General features: G+C 40.2%; 1 protein-coding gene and 1 long non-coding RNA gene across 5 annotated transcripts in view; one reads left to right on the forward strand and one right to left on the reverse strand.

The window, feature by feature from the left end:
* The window catches only part of NR5A2 (nuclear receptor subfamily 5 group A member 2), a 118,929-nt gene that overhangs the window by 94,286 nt on the left and 6,746 nt on the right, over positions 1–17,897 (forward strand). The gene's annotated exons all lie outside the window — the stretch shown is intronic.
* Positions 1–17,897, reverse strand: part of LOC114598668 (uncharacterized) — a 123,590-nt gene that overhangs the window by 54,693 nt on the left and 51,000 nt on the right. The window lies entirely within an intron of this gene.

Below are 17,897 nucleotides of genomic sequence, written 5' to 3' on the forward strand. Positions count from 1 at the left end.
GAGCATAGGGCTGTACTGCAAGGATTGGCTGTGTGAGCAAGTTCACCATGAGGAACTTGGTGACAAAGCTGATCCAGCAGGCTTTAAGTCACCAGCTGATGGGCAGTGACTTCAACCCTGCTTTCTGCAAGCATGGAGAATCCATCACCTGTGTTACTCTGGACAGGCAGAAAGGGCAGAAGTGGCAATGGTTGGCCAACATGAGGGGAAACACCACTGGCAGCAGTACTCGCTTAAAACAAAGAAGAAAAAACATTCCTGGCGCTGAATGGAAGGCAAGGAAAGAAAGAAAAATATCCAGGCGCCTTAATGCCCAGTGTAGTACTGGCTGATTCTTCCATCACCCCCACCCACCAGTACCCATTATGTGAGACTGCAAATAAAAATGTATCACACCAAGGAGGAAGAACCAACATCATGCTTTTAAAAATCATTAAAACAGAGAAGCTAATATTAGGCAAAATCAGAGCCAATGACAGGCACAGCCAGCACCAATAACAGGTGAAGCCAGAGCCAATGGCAGACAATTGTCACACAAGCTAGTGTGTTTCTTTAGAATGATACTATTTGGTTACCAGGATCAGGCCCCTTCATCATTTCAACAGGTTTCAAGGTAAAGTTCATGCCACAAACTGTTCCATACCTTTGAGATGTGCCCAATGTACAGAACCAAAGGGGCATGTGCTCTTGTGCCACTGTGGACACATTGGTACAAAACACTATTCTGTGCCCATTAAGGATGTCATGGTCTACTGGCATGCTGTACAGTTTGTTGTGGCCTTTCTAATCGCCTGGACTGCGGAACAGGATGTCAAACTAATGGTCTCTTGTGCACTGTGCCTGGCCTCTGCTTGGAGAACTTTCCCCTCAAAGGATTTCCTTAGGCCTTTCTTGTCATCAGATCATACCTAGAAATTCAAATGTCATTCTCAGCTGGCTGCGTTCTAACTTAATCCCCTCATCCTTCCTCTCATTTTGGAACTCAGCAGTTTTTCCTGAATTTGGCAGATTCAAAACATGCACATTTTTAATATCGTAAACCAGGGTGGATTGACTGAAATCAAGATAATAAAATCACGAAGAAGAAGAAGAAGAAGAAGAAGAAGAAGAAGAAGAAGAAGAAGAAGAAAGACCAATTCATATAACTGATTTAAAGCAAAAGAAACAACAACTCACTAGTTTATTATTTAGATACAGTACTTCCTCAGTAAAAGTGCATAATTGGTTGCTTTAATCAAAGAAACGTTTATAATTAGGGTATTATCTCTGAAGCAGTTCCTGAATTCAGGTGGTTACTAGGCATGAAATAACCTAAAAAGTAACCTGGATTTATTAGTGGTCATTTGCCAGTCCCTGGCTCCTAGAATCAAGCCGTTGGATAAATACATATAATATAGTGCCACATGGTGACAGATGAAGATGTTTTCCCTACAGTTTTCAAAGCAAAGCAACCTAAAAGCACCTTTCATAAGGCGATCAGGAGCTCATAAGAGGGTTCCACGTTTCGCTTTAAGAGATTGTGGGTTGGATCCAGAGTTAAGTGAGCACAGGGGCTCGTGGAAGCTGATTTTCTTCCCCATGGGCATCTCTTACCTTAGTTTGGAATGTAAGATATTTTCACACACATTAGGCAGTGCAACCCAAACGTCTAAGGAGCTATGCAGCCTACTCTGTGATGAAATATTTAAAGAGATCCTTCGCACTTCAGTGGTATTTTAAATTAGCTGAATATCTGAATTACATTTGGAAAATGCTCACGTTTACTTTAAACAGTCTTTACGTTTGATCACTTTCATCAGCAGCTCCCAGTACTTTGCATTCATTTAGAACATCTACCATTCCGTGTCCTGTCACTTGAGGCTCTCTGGCAAGGAGACAATCTTGGTCTCAAATGAGAAACTGAGTGCAACTCTCAGCATTTGACATCTGGTTCTCTTAGTAATCTAAAACACTTGTGTTGCACCTTTCTACCCTTATAAAGCAAGCAAGCAAGCAAATAAAAAAAGATAAAAACAGAATAATCAAATAAGCAATAAATAATATATACGGTAACTGCAAATATTAAAACCACAGCAAGCAGCCCCAAAAATGGTTAAAGGGATATGACAACAGCCAGCCAGTCAATTAGCTCAAAGACTCCCTGAAACATTATCATCTTAGCTTGCTGTCTTGATTTTTAGCATGAGGGAGCCATGCGAACTTCTTTTTGAGAAGAATTGCAGGGCCAACAAACTACAGTATGGTGTATGATTATGTGTGACCAAGGCCACAGTAACAACTAACCTTTTCTAAGTAAAGTTTAAACAAAAAAAATTCCTTCCAGTAGCACCTTAAAGACCAACTAAGTTAGTTCTTGGTATGAGCTTTCGTGTGCATGCACACGAAAGCTCATACCAAGAACTAACTTAGTTGGTCTTTAAGGTGCTACTGGAAGGAATTTTTTTTGTTTTGACTATGGCAGACCAACACGGCTACCCATCTGTAAGTAAAGTTTGAAATCAATTACTCTCATTTCACATAGTAATAGCTGTTGCTAAATAATGGAGCAATCCTTGGTGTGCCTACTTAAATAGTCACTTTGGGTTCAGTAGGGGGTATAGGATTGCTGCCTAAGATGTTTTCACAATGAATAGAATCACAGAACTGTAGGAAGGGACTCCAGTGTTTCCCAACCTTGGGCCTCCAGCTGTTTTTGAACTACAATTCCCATCATCCCTGACCACTGGTCTTGCTAAATAGGGATGATGGGAGTTGTAGTCCAAAAACAGCTGGAGGCCGAAGGTTGGGAAACACTAGTCCAAACCCCTGCAATGCAGAAATAAAATAATAATCTGAACAAAAGTTGGTGTTTCATTTCTTACTTATTCCCTTGTTAATTTTTTTTAAAAAAAATCATTAACAATCGGTTCTAGCGTTGTCACATAGTTTTACTGAAAGTGAACTTTAAGGCAAATTCCATTATTTTTGCTCAGGCAGAACAACAGAGATGAACCTCATGACAATTAGTGAAAGCTCAGAATGACTTGGCACACACCCCTCAGTTACCACAAAATTTTGCCTGAAACCCAAACTTGAGATAAATCTGGGGGCAGGAGGATAAAAATAAATCAAAGCCAGCTGGGATAATAACAAACTTTCTTGAGCATCCCTACTTTGGTCCTAAATATATTTACTTAGAGGTAGGCCCTCGGCTTGGACTTCTTTCCACAATTTAGAATGTGGCCTAAAATTAATTTATCAAATTCTGGATCACTACAGCAGGAACTAGATTCAGTCATCCAGCAAAGACAGACCTATGACTATAATAGTATTCTTTGAAATTGTTTACATTAGTTTTTTTGGTTTTTTACTTAAGGAACAAAAGTCGTTTTTCTTTAGCCTTTTGTGTTCAGGTGTGGCCTGACCGCTTGCCCCGTTTTCTCTGCCCTATTGCCAACAGTCCCAGCCATATCAATGGCAATCCAGTCATTGTTTTCCCTTTACCAAAACTTTCCATTTGTCCTGCTAGCTCTCATTACTTGAAGTCAGCAAGGGTGATTTGTCAAAGCTTCCATCTGAACCGTTTGTAAAGTGAAATGCCAATAGGAAGAAAGTTAGACATCATTTCACCCATGTCCAGTCACTTGTCTGTCTGCTGAGCTTAATGCTAGAATAGGCAGCGACTGATGGGTACTGTTCTCTTATCACTGTCAAGACCACAGATAAATGTACTTCATTTAAGAAATGAAGGCTTTATCAATGGGCAAATAATTGCAGAGCAACTATTGATCCCACGTCTCACTTAACAAGAGACAACTGGGACTTGTAGAAATGGTAAACATTTAATCATTATGTATGGCAAACAGCAGGCTCTTGCTGAGAGCAAAGCGAGCATTAGTTTTTATGCAGGATACAGTGCCATCTTTTGCGACAGTTTTGGATGCTAATAACAACATTTTAAATCCTGAACCACAGTGACCCAAATCACTGTGTCAGGGAAAGCTGAATTCATTACCACCTGTTAAAATATGCAAACAAAACACATTTACATATTTTTGTTTAACTTGCATAATTTATTCTGCTTCTGCTAAATGTTGCATTTTTGCTACTTTTCTCATTCATTCATTTTGTTTAAACTTTTTATTCTTTACCTACCATTGCTTTCAATGGAATATCCAGACAGTCTTTTGTAACTGTGGTCCATTTCCCCCCCCCCCATAGGATCACAGAATTGTACGGTTGGAAGGGACCCCAAGGGTCATCTAGTCCAATCCCCTGCGATGCAGGAATCACATGATAGAATATGAGTGGCTTCAAGGGAGATACTTTTAGCATGTTTAACACGAGGACAAAATGACTCCATCACTCTAGACTAGGGATGGAAAGATATCTCAATTTCAATACTCTCAATTTCTCAATCTTAAAATCCGTTCTCCAGGTTTCTGCAGCTATTTGTAGTGGGGATTTTTTTAAAAAAAAAAAATCTCATGAAAATACTTCAGCATTTTAATGTGAATTTCTGGCCTTATCTAATTTCTCTCTTCCACCCCTCCATATTTCTCAAAAGTTCTGCATATGCAGGAACCTCCATATTCACCCCCTAAGTTCAATGTCCAGCAGTCTAGGGAGATGTAGAATGATTCTGAGAAATTTTCCTCATCTCACCAAAACTCAGAATCCCTCAGATGGGCCTGGACCACCCACCCCCATGTTTACTTGTAGTTTTGCTTTCTATGGACTAAGACAGCCATTTCAGTTAGCCAGGAATGTACAGGAGATTGTGTTGCCCTCAGCAAGTACTCATGGCTATTCAGAGCCCTATTGCAGTATTGCATGAATGATTTGCCATGAATGAATTGGTTTACCTCAAGACATCTTAGGAGGATATCTTTTTTAAGCTGCCTCAGTATCTGGGGGAAGGGTAGAATTCATTTCTCCAATAGCTATGGAAAATCTTTGTAACATATGCCTCATATTTTGTTGCCTGTATACTAGTCATATTTCACCAACTCAGCTAAAATAGGTAAGAAGTTGGTGTATACACTACTATTAGAATTTAGACAATGTTTTTAACTTTCTGTATATAATATCATAATTTGGAGGGGGGGAATGTACTACGTAAGAGCCAAAAAGAGGCATATTATCTTGCAACCTTATTTCTGAGTAACATATGTATTGGGAAGCTAATGCCAGAAAATATAAATTTCCTGAAATTTATGGAAGCACTTGGGATTCAGATAGGATTGATTAGCATTCAAGGGAGGTGACCGCTCAATATTTACACCACAGAGAGTTGGCAGAAGCAAATAATTGTACATAAAGCTGATGCTTGTCTTAATTAAAGTGGTATAATAGGTGTTGGGTAGGGTTGTTTTTTTCCTAGTGAGCAAAGCAGTTTAGCAATGACCAGATATAACTCATTTTGAAGTTCAGAGTTTAAACCTAATCAATATGTATTTATAACAAGGAAAGAAGTGAATAACATTTATTACAGGGTGGCAGCTAACAGTAATGGATAGGAGTGCCGATAGTTAAGCTTATTTTCTCCCCGCAAACAATCACATCTGACAAAATATTTACCCTAAGGGCTTTTTTAATATAATTGCTCTTATTAATTGCTTGCTTATGTCTTGGTACACTCCCCTTCACTTTTCCTAGGATTCAAAAACTGGTAGAACCACGAAATGATGTTTACCCCACACACACTCGCCGAAGTCTGGTTGCTCCAACATATCTAGTATAAGAGCAGTGTGTGGTGCATTTAGAACAGCTGGTACATAATACTCCTTTGAATGCTGATGAACACAAAGGGAGAAAACTGCAGCCAAATCAGACAGCCGTCCAATAATAAAGAAGCCCATTAAACTGTAGGGTAAAAGTGGTTGCTTTTCTTAATATGGTAAAGGGTCACAGTCTATATTTTTGTTGTGGCATAAATAGGGTAGTTTGACGACCTGAATGCTAGTTAATGACTGTGTTACAAACTCATATCTCCATTCTTCAAAAGCTTGCCACTAAAAATAAATATCACTATATCAGCAGTGCAAAGTGTGAATTGGTCCTCAGATTGGTCCTACAGTTTAGCAGGCACTTTATACTATATAATATATTTAACATAATTCTTAATCTAACCAGTCATTGATTGCACTGGGCTTGGGCATCTGAGACTGAGAAATCTCAGTTAACTTTGGAAATTGCCCAAATCAGTTATGAAGGCCCAACACCACCGCCTGTTCTGCACGTCTTCATTTTCAAAATGCACTTAGAAACACTCAACATGCTACAGGCAAGATTTTAATCCAAAAATGACCTTGGTACCAGTTGGAAAGGTTGGCCTCATTAGTCACCTGTCCTTCTCAATATGGCATGAGGAGCAACAGCCGAACATCCATACCTCAACAATATGCCCATATTGCTTCTCCATAGCTGAGGTTCATAAATGTGCTTTGATTATGCCCTAGCCTTTAGAGCAGGCATTGCCAATCTGATCCCCTCCAGATGTTTCAGACAGCACCAGTTCCAGCCAGCACAATTGCATGGTGCTGGGCTGATGAGAGTGTAACTCTGTTGCAGTCAAAAACACCCCGAGAGCACCAGGTTGGGGAAGTGCCACTTTAGAGGTTCACATATCCACCCTGTGAGTTCCCCCTGCCATCTATCCTCAATATAAAAACCACATCCTTGTGTGCCATTGCCCATCCCATTAATAATCCATGTTCATGGTGCTGCAAGAAAATGGAGGGGAATGGGTAGGGGGAATGTACCATCAAAGAATAACCTGGGAGTTTCTCCAACACAATTTGGTGATTTTCTCAATACCAGTGTGTATCCTTTAAAATTATCTGCAACTGCAATGCAGAATGTAGAGAATGATCCCCTATTACAACACATAGCAGAAGCTAGGTTCCCATGTAGGGAGACAATGACTTACTTAGCACCCAGGTTAAGCTGATGGACAAAAAATTGAAAGCCTTTGTATGGATTAGGTGGAAATTTCCTTGGTTTTGAGGAGACTGCAGACACCCAACTACAGACACAAGAATCAACACATATCATCCATACCCAGGATTGTGGTGAAGTTCTCTTCATATTAAGCATGATCTTTAGCCAAAGTGCTTCCTGTACTTTTGGATTATGGTTAAGGATGGAGAGATCTTAGCCACAATCCTAGATTCAGATGATACACTCAACCAAACGTCGATTAAGCTGCTGCACCACACTACACTGAAAGGACTGGGGAAGAGCAAAGTAGGTGCAAGCTCCTCTCTGGGACATTTGCACAGTCCTGGTAAGCCATGGCTTGGTTTACCATCACATGTGAATGAGGCCACTGCTTGTGTGCTATTTTGAAGTAGCATTATACTTGCCCACTCCTACTGTGAATAGCGCAACATCATTGCCCAAGCTATAGCTTGGGCGCCCATCGTTGCTTTACTTGGTGATAACAGTGATTAAAACCTGCATGCACACTTCGCAACTGAGCTTTGCCCCTTAAAATATTTCCATTCTAATGCCTGATCAGCCGTGGATGGCATGGAGTAGCTGGGCTGCTCACCTGAGCTCTGTCTTGGTACCAAGGTGGAGATGCATGGCAGCAAGGTTGTCGTGGTGCAAATGTGCTGGCAGAGTTGATCTGCCACTCCTACTGAGTGCACTTTTGCACTGTGCTGACTTCACTACAACCATGCCATTCACCCTTTTCATCCTGGTATGCTGCAGTGAGTCAGCCAGCTAGGGGTCAGGTGAGCTGTGCAGCTGCGGCCATGCCATCTGCCACTGCACATGACACTGATGTACATGACTGCATGGAGAGAATATGAACCAAATTTTGGAATGAATTGAATTGGCATTGAAGTCAGTACGTACCTGTAAATTAAGCAGAATTGAACCACTAGATATGGAGAACAGTTTTGATGCAAATCTGAATTACAATCTACAGATTAAATTAGTGGTTTCTGCTAATTAATTCTTTTCAGCCGTCTTGAAATCCTACCAATTTCTTACCAAATTTCTGTTCTTTCTTTTTCGACTGCAAGGTATATAAGAGCAAATTAATCCTTCCAGTACAAAACAGACCAGCTTTTGGTAACCTTTTTAAAAGAAACTTTAAAAAAACCCCAATGAAACATTGTGTTGTGTCCTTTAGCACTATTACGGGCACTCAGTCTGTTAGGACATATTGGGCGATTATAGGCCAGTCTTTTCAGAAAAAGCCATGGGTTTCAAGTTAGCAGTAACCATCTATCAATTCCAGAGATTATGGCATGATTTACTGTCCCGGCATGGTGTATTCTCTGATTTTCTGCCTCCTATGAAACATTGTGCTTTCCTTTTCTATTGATGTATCAACTATAATAGTTACAAGCAGCTACAGAAAAATCAATAGTGGACTTTCATTACTGAGCACATAAAGTAAAAGAGGACCCACGCTGTGATAGTCTCTCGCTGTTAAATAGTCACTGACTGCAAGGTACACAATAAATGTCTGTTATTTTGGTCTAAATGAAGGATGTCTGAATTTGAAACATCAAGTATCTCAGATTTTGGACACAACCAGGGCTTCAAGTCAGGTTATCCTAGCTAGCAATTCTTTCCCAAGGCAGGTAACAAGACCAATCTGTCTTTCCTACGGTGGGATCTGGGTGTTGTGCCTTTTAAAGGCTAAATGGGAAAAATGAACATTCAAATGACATTTTCCATGTGTATTGTGTTGCAATCCCTCTGATGTGTTCGCCTGGGTTGAACTGTGCATTTTAATTGTGTTAATGTTCACCGTATCTCAAGAGTACCCTTTGGCCTAAGCTGAATGGTGCAATAACTTGTGTGTTGAGCACTTAGAAAAGCAACAATGATCAAGGGAGGAGAAAAGGTTACAGGGTATCACTATAAATGGCTTAATTTAGGGATAGGGAACATGTATTAGAAGAATAGGATGCCCTGGAATAGTTTTAGAGCGCAGAAGCTGCAACATTTTTCATTTTCATATTTTTATATACCATAATGCCAGCCTATGAATAACAACAAAACTAATATTTCTGAAATGCTTCATGTTTCATGGATGTTTGACCCTATAAACGTTTCATGTTAAGAAATGAATTCCTGACTCTGAGTAGTGCACAAAAGTTCCTTCTTATCCTTTATGGCTTCCTAGCAATTCCAGTGAAAAAGAGTTATTGCTAATCTCAAAAGTTCAAAATCAGAAGACTGCTCCTATGGAATCATTAACTTTATGTAAGATTAGTTGTTGTTTTTAATGGGGAAATGCCACTTCAATGTGACACATCTCCCTCTAATTCTTCTGTGGTTTACTGAAGTACAACAACACAAAGCTGAATAAATGAAAATTAATGTTGACTTCTAGAAGTTCCAAGTTTCCCAAATTCCAGAATTTTATCACATGGTGGCCTCTTCAGAAAAGTGGATATCCAGTATTTACAGTTTGTCTGAAAATACTGTTTCCCTGTTGTTGCTTTCCAAAGTTATAAAAACTTCCCCTTAGAGAACATGAGATGCGCAAACACATCTTGAAAATCATAAAGAGGTAGCTTTATGCAGTGTTTGACCTAGAAGTGTCCCATAGTTGAACTTACATGGGTCTATGCTAGAGTAGCTTGGCTGAAAGCAGTAAAGAGCTATTGTGATACAGTAATCTTAATGTGATGCGGAGGGGGAATCAGAACCGGGAAAATTGGGCCTGGATCATATTTGGGTTTGATCCTCCAGCGAGACCTTGCTGCTGCCACATGCTATCCTCTCCCTGCTGCACAGTCTCTTTCCCTGCTGTGTTTACCACTAAACCATACCCAATAATTGAAGTGCAGAGGGAAAAGCAAGGCACTGGGGAAGTTTCGAAAGCAGTGTTCCAAGTGCTAGACTAGGAAACAGTTTTCCAGGGCACATCGGTCCATAATATACCTCATTGCTCTGTTGCTTCCATGTAGTTTGATGGAAAAGGCAGTAAGAGAAGGGGGGGGGGTTAGCACACTAGGCTGGGAATCTGTCGGAGTCTTAGTACAACAAAGATTCACAATTTGGAACTGGGCAGGGAGGAAACATTAACTGGGGTAGGGGAAACAACTGAACCCATTTCCAAACCAAGTGGAGGGGCGTTTGCCCACCATTTGTGTTAAATGACAGGTGTCTGTAGCTAGAGATGCTGCTGAATCCTGCCACAAGGCAAATGCATATACACTATGTATCCACAGATACAAATGACATATTTCCCAAGGCATATATGTGTGCATATATTATTAAATGACATAGGCCAGGGGCCAAAAGGTTATCTTTGGGTTTCATACACACTGGGAGACCTTTGCCTGTCCCATTGGAACCTCTTTCGCATCCCAAAAGCCTGCCTCTGAATATTAGAGAATCACATGAGACAACATTCAATAAACCACAAGCAGATGCATTTAGAAAAAACTGGCCATGTGCACCCCTGCACAAAAACATGCTTTCCATTTGCACACTGGGCTCTTTAGATCCCAGCCATTATACCAACACTTATTGATGTTAAGTTGGCATTAGCAGCCTCTTGAGGAAATCAGGCATCAACAATGCAGTTTTTGTCCCCTTGTTGTTGATTAGTCAGAAACTACATTCTAGTCAGGCCCTGAGTCATATCTCCTTTCTTTTGGCATGCAATCTTAATAACGGTGCTTCACAGAAGAGGAAGCACGTAAATGCCCTTGAAGTCTGATCATTCTTTTAGCTTAATGCATACTCAGGCAATGAAACATTATTATTGAGACATTTTCTTCCAGTGGCTGTACTGGTGATTAGTAGGGTGAATAGCTGCTGACTCAGACTATCAGTGGCTCAGCATCCTTTGATCCCAAAAGGAGTGCTTCCATGTGGTTTATTGTGAACCACTGCGCCAAAAAAATATTTGTGTTCCACTAGGTCTGTCATAATTTGTACCAACATGATGAGAGTTTTATTTCATCTTGACATCATCTGGTGCCACAACCTATAGAACCTTTAAAGCCAGCGTGGTGAACCTGGGGCCCTCAAGATGTAGCTGGACTACAACTCCCATCATCCCAGACCCTGTGAGTTATTGGGAGTTGAAGTCCCAACAACCTGCGGCAAGCCAGAGGTTCCCCATCCCTGATCTAAGCACTCCTGCTCAGTTAAGATATGGATTGCAAGATCACCGAAACAGCTTTAGTATATGTAAACTTTTGACACACGTATTTCAACCAAGGAACCTGCTGTGGGAGGAGGCACAGTGTATTTGGGGCACATATATAAAACTAGGTTTTTTAAGAACCTAGACAGCATCTTAAAAAGCAGAGACATCACCTTGCCAACAAAGGTCCGTATAGTTAAAGCTATGGTTTTCCCAGTAGTGATGTATGGAAGTGAGAGCTGGACCATAAAGAAGGCTGATCGCCGAAGAATTGATGCTTTTGAATTATGGTGCTGGAGGAGACTCTTGAGAGTCCCATGGACTGCAAGAAGATCAAATCTATCCATTCTGAAGGAAATCAGCCCTGAGTGCTCACTGGAAGGACAGATCCTGAAGCTGAGGCTCCAATACTTTGGCCACCTCATGAGAAGAGAAGACTCCCTGGAAAAGACCCTGATGTTGAGAAAGATGGAGGGCACAAGGAGAAGGGGAACACAGAGGACGAGATGGTTGGACAGTGTTCTCGAAGCTACAAACATGAGTCTGACCAAACTGCGGGAGGCAGTGGAAGACAGGAGTGCCTGGCGTGCTCTGGTCCATGGGGTCAGGAAGAGTCGGACACGACTAAACGACTAAACAACAAACAATATAAAACTATTTTTCTGGTTTTCAGTAGAAGCTGGATTTGTACCGCCCTACTTGGCTAGCTGCTATATCAGTCACAAAGCCACTCCACCCTACCTTATCTGAGCAATTTTTAAAGCATCAAAGGTGTTGCAGATAAACCTGCCAAGCATCACGCCATCTCCCCTGCCTTCTCAGAGAAGTTAAAAAAGAAAAGAAAATCATTGAAAAATAAAGTTGCAAATATTTGAACCGATAAGGAAAATGCTTCAGAATAAAGACAAAGAGGGCAACTCACCTAAAGCTAGGGGGAGTAGCAAACAAGTCAGCATTTGATCAACGATCTCTGTTCATGTGCCCCTTTAAGGAGGGAACACAGGACAGGAAAAGTATTAACTACACAGCAGAGGGAGGGAAGCCAATTCCCACTTGTTCCCGCATGCTTCTGTATATATATATGCTTCTGTATATACAACCTAGTATAGTTTCTCTCAAGTCCTATAGCTTAGCAAATCCTTCTTATGCAGGATTTCATATTGCATTGCTTTGTTAGGGTCCTTACTACTGTGGAATCCCCAGCCCACTGTCATTATAACAATTAGCAGAACTAACATTTTAAGCCACTCTCATAAAAGCTTGAAATGCCATTAATATACATGCATACATGCAAATATCCCCCCCCATCCCAGAGACCAGAGGAATACCTTTGAGCTAATATTTATAACAAGAAGTGTTCGACTGAGATCTCTTGTAATTTTCATCATACCTGAGGCTGTTTTCCTCATTCGATTAGCTGAATTTATCCTGAGGCAAGCCAGACATCTAGTACCAGCTAAATTCAACAACTGGAGCTTAAAATTTGGCTTAATATATCCCCATTTGGATCTGCCTGCTTAATTCTCTTTCATATGATAACATTGGTTTATTCATACCACGGACTTGCCACTTGAATGAACTTAACCACATATCTTATTCTAACAACGTAAGAAAACTTCATGGGAGAAAAATCATGCAAGTTCCCTAACGAAACTAAAATGAAAAGTTGAGTATGAGATATAAATATTTTGTAGAGTGATGGCAGAATTTATTCCCCAGGAAAAACTATTTTTTCCATTTTCCCTTTTGGCAGATATAGATTAATTTTCTAAATGTACATGGACTGGCTCATGGGGTTTCTATAAGAGTTGCAGAGCTTTGCTTTGACCACAGAAAACATTTATGTAGATGACTTTCTTCAGAGAAGAAAAGAAAATGCTTCTGTTTCTTTTTATGGAGGCACATTTACCACTTTGGAGAAGTTGTTATGGCTTGTTCCTTAGACTTTTCATCAAAACAGCTAAGACTTAAGTTTCCAAGTGAAACATTCACTACAGTCATTCTCTGCAATTGGCAAGAGAACATAATAAATGCCCTGCTGGATCAGACCAAAGGCCTGTCCAGCATTCTCTTCTCCAAATGCTCATCTAGATGCTTATGGGACATCCACAAGATATGAGTGTGATAGCCCTCTCTCTCACTCATGATCCCCTGGTATTCCAGAGGTATACTCAAATGAACATATGGATATACCCCACCCCATAAGGTGCTTCTTCCCCATTTGGTTCACAGGAGAAGTCCTCTCTCTATTGTGGTTCCATTTATTGAATCAACTGCTCCCTCAGTGGTGGAAGAAAGGCATATGCTAGGATGCACACTAGGATTCCCATGTTCAAAACACAAAGCCCTGGAATTGCAAAAGAAGTTCTTCCCACATATTCATGGCAGCATGTAGTGATTTGTTACAAGAGACAGCCCAAAATGCTCATCTCTGTATGTCAAAAAGACATTGTTCTTGGTTCAAAGGGTTTCCAATCTAGCAAAAGAAAGAAGGCATAGATGATCTGTTGTGAAAGAAGGTACCATTTTACATGCTTTTTCAAAAAAAAAAAATTAAAATGAAGAGAATCATAATTTTAAATAATGCACCCGGCAGTCTGATGCCATAAAATGTTGTAAAATGTGCTTTTATTTGAGTTGTGAACTGGTCTGTAACAAATTGTAATTCTAGCTATCCTTAACAGTTAGAAGCTGAAATGGGATTCACACCAATAATTGCAGCATTCCTCTACTATGTAAGCATCTTAAGCTGCATTTAAGAGAAAATATCATTGAGCCTAGCCTATTATTTCTGCATGATTGAAGCACACTGGTTGTTGTAATGCACTTTAAAAAGGCAAGACTTCCAAAACAATGTATCCATTATTTGACACTCCAATGAACTTTAAAATATTTTATGTCCACAGTAAAAAAAAGGGAGAGAGGGAGGGAGAGGGAGAGAGAGAGAAAGAGAGAGGGAGAGAGAGAGAAAGAGAGAGGGTCTTAGGCCAGGGACAAAAGTTTCAAGTATTAGTGTCTGCTCACTTGTGGGTTCAATTTAAAAAACAAATCTCCTACTTCCCGGAACCTCAAGAAATTAAAGGCCACCATCATTTTCCTTATATAGGAAATGTTGACTGCTCGTCAGCTGTTCACTTGTTGACATTTCCTGCTTGCTAATTTTATTGGGTCTTTTTAGTCTTTTACTTTGAAAAAGTGTGACAGCAGCTAGCAGCATCCATGACCTTATCTTCTATTCCCACCCATCTGAGTGTGGGTCTTTCCACCTTACTTCCTATGAGAAATACTGTGGTCATCCATCTAGCTTACCTTTTTCCTTTTTGAGGCCTAGTTGACAGCAGGGGTGCCAACTTGAATAAATGTATCTATATCTATATTTACAAAGCCTACATACTTTTAAAAATAAACCGTCTTATAGCTAGTTTCCCTTGGCTGCTACCACTTCAGCATATTTCCTCCCAGATACTGATTTCCTGAATTAGTTGCATTGCTGATCTCACCAAATCAGGGACCACACAGTGAACACAATGATGTTACAAACCTAATAAGATATGGCTATATGATTATGTCAGCGAGGACAATTGAGAATGAATTGTGTAAATAGTTTTCAAAGGAAGTTAATTTATTTTCATTGCACATCTTGGATGTTGTACAGCTAACAAGGTGTGTTGGGGGGAGGAAACCACTAAAACTGAGAGGCCATGTCTCAGCACTTCCAAAAAATACTTGTGAAAGACTTGGAGTAGTTGCAGCTGGTTGATTAATCCACATAATATCTCACAAATCAATGTGTGATTTGATACCATGGAAAAGCATTAAATTGTATGCAGCTAAGTTATACACAGAGTATACTCATTGCATGGGAATTGGGTGGCGCTGTGGGTTAAACCACAGAGCCGAGGACTTGCCGATCAGAAGGTCGGCGGTTCGAATCTCCGCGACGGGGTGAGCTCCCGTTGCTCAGTCCCTGCTCCTGCCAACCTAGCAGTTCGAAAGCACATCAAAGTGCAAGTAGATAAATATGTACTGCTCCGGGGGGAAGATAAACGGTGTTTCCGTGCGCTGCTCTGGTTCGCCAAAGCGGCTTAGTCATGCTGGCCACATGACCTGGAAACTGTAAGCCGGCTCCCTTGGCCAATAAAGCGGGATGAGCGCCACAACCCCAGAGTCAGTCACGACTGGACCTAATGGTCAGGGGTCCCTTTACCTTTTATACTCATTGCAACACATGAATCATGTCCATTAATTTCTTTTCAAGGTATGATATAATCCATTAGACTGAATCCAGTGCTACAGCTCCATTGGTCTAAAGATTTCCATGTGCACAGTGGAACTTCCTCTTCCTATTCCCCCCTCCACCACCATCACCACACCCCCTAAGAAACAGCCCTGAGGTGTTTGGGGACCCCCTGAATAGATTTTGGGGGTGTATGGGGAGAGGAAATGGAAGTTCCACTGCACCAGTGGAACCCACTGGCACAGCATTGGGTTCTAAGGTAACATGAGACAAAGTGTCTGAGGTAACATGAGACAATACAATCGTTCTGCCTGAGGTAATGAGAGGCAGTACCAAAACTCCATCTGAAGCAATACAAAAGCCTACGGTGTGTTACCTGTGAATGGCAAGTTACACATGCATGCCACAACTTGTTACCACCGTGCTTAAGTGATTTGCATGCATCTATGAAGCAATGCTATCTGTGGAGGTGGTCTCATGGCAGCAACATAGGAAAACACTCGTAGCATTGACTTCTGATCTTTTCTGTGTGGACATGTTCTATATTGACCAAGTAAGAGGCCCATTTATTACACTTGCTTCTGGTTATTTAACTACATTCCACTATACATGAAGGTACAAAGCTGTGAGGGCCATGTGTTCAATAAGTGCACCCAGTAAGATATCCAAGATGTGCAATGAAAATAAATTAACTTTCTTTGAAAAGTACTTACACAGCTCCAGCACAGTAACCATTTTCAGACCTAAATCTCTCATTCCCTTTCATTTTTCCTTTTCAAAATTCCCAAACCAGTCTGCATTCTCTATAGATTAATAGTGCACCAAATTTCAGTTTTTCATGTCTTGAATATAAGAGGGGAAGGAAGCCTCTCTGAAACCTAAATATTTTTATATTTCTCCCCCTCTAAAGGCCAGACCCATTTTTTAAAAAAAATATGCTAACGCAATCTGTGCAAGCTGAATTTCATATGCAGAAGCTGGAGCTCAAATCTCTGCTTTGTGGGGGAGGGACAAACCATTGAAAATTGGGGATGCTGACAGACCTTTAGAGTGACTACAGAACTAATACTGGCACCTCTATTTAAAAAATAGTCTTTATCTTCAGAAGTAAACTATAGAGGAGACAAAATTCAGTGTTTTGACAGAAATGCTATTGCAAGTGCTTGTAAAAAAAAAAGTAATATATTCCACAAGACCTCAGGGTTTACTCTCCAATAAGGATTGGGAAAGAGATGCGCCCCACTGTGAGCACACAGTAAGACGGTTTCACATAAAAAGTTGGTAATTAGTCCCTGAGTGAATAAAGTGGAAGAGATAAGAGATTGGTACTTACTGAGGCAACACAAAAAATGTTTTTCCTTGTAGTTAGAGCTGAAAGGGTGAGTGGGAAGAAGGATGCCATTTCCACCATATTTAATTGTACAAGACTTTTAGAACTTGGAAGTGCTGATTTCTTAATATTATGCTTAAGCAAAGGGACTCACTGTTGAGTATTCAGATGTATAAGCCACCTGAATACTACAAAAAGCAGAAGTGCTTTAAGCTCCAAAGATTGTCTTGTTAAAGTTATAGATTTGATTTCATGACATCGCAGACATCAATACAGTTCTGCTGGCATTGCATTTGTATTTCCCCAACATTTGCCATTAGTTTTTCACAGTCTTTTTTTCCAGAAGGTAAATAATTTTCTATAAATAAATCAAATGCCTCCACCACCATCAGTGCGACTAAAACTTATTTTAAAACATCAGTAACAAAGAGGGTTTTTTTTTCCTTCTCTCCATCTCCCACTACAATGTAAAGGAGAGCAAAATGATCACTTAATATGCATTTTCATGCATAACCCATTATGGATATCATTATTTAAAAGGCACAATCCAAAAAGACAACCCTTATTATGATTTTTTTGCACTAGTCTTAAAGTTTTTGCAAGAGACACCAGAAGTTCTCTGAGAGGCATAATTTATTTAATACTTTCCCTTCAGTGTTAGTCTTTGCCAGAAACTTGTCTTTCACCACCTTGCTTGTTTCATTTTTTAAAATAAATCAGACTGCTATGAGACATTTTATTAAAAAGCCATAAATTCCCATGACAAAACTATGAACGCATTCCAATACAAAATAAGAGCATCGGACTTCACTAACTGACTCATCATTGCACATGTAAATTGTCGTAATAATATACTGCAATTCTTTCCTCTCACACCCACAACCCCCATTTTGTTTTTCTTCATCATTTATTATCAATACCTATAGAGCTAATGGGATTTGCCTCAAGTCTGGTAATATGACCTCAAACACATTCAATACTTTATGAATGAAGACTATCTCTGGATCAAACACCTTCAGAGCAGATTGTACTCTATTCTAAGATCTATGCCATCTTTTCACTGCTATCAAGGATCTCTGTGCAGAAACAGAGATGTAAGGACTAGCCATTCAGAGTAATTTACTTTTGTATACAAAATGCTCTATGCAATGAAAAATGAATGAGAAATGGCCTTACCTATAAATACAAACTGAGGAAGCAGCAGACTATTTCAAGTATTT

The sequence above is a fragment of the Podarcis muralis genome, chromosome 5 (assembly GCF_964188315.1).
Source record: "Podarcis muralis chromosome 5, rPodMur119.hap1.1, whole genome shotgun sequence".
Lineage (NCBI taxonomy): Eukaryota > Metazoa > Chordata > Lepidosauria > Squamata > Lacertidae > Podarcis > Podarcis muralis.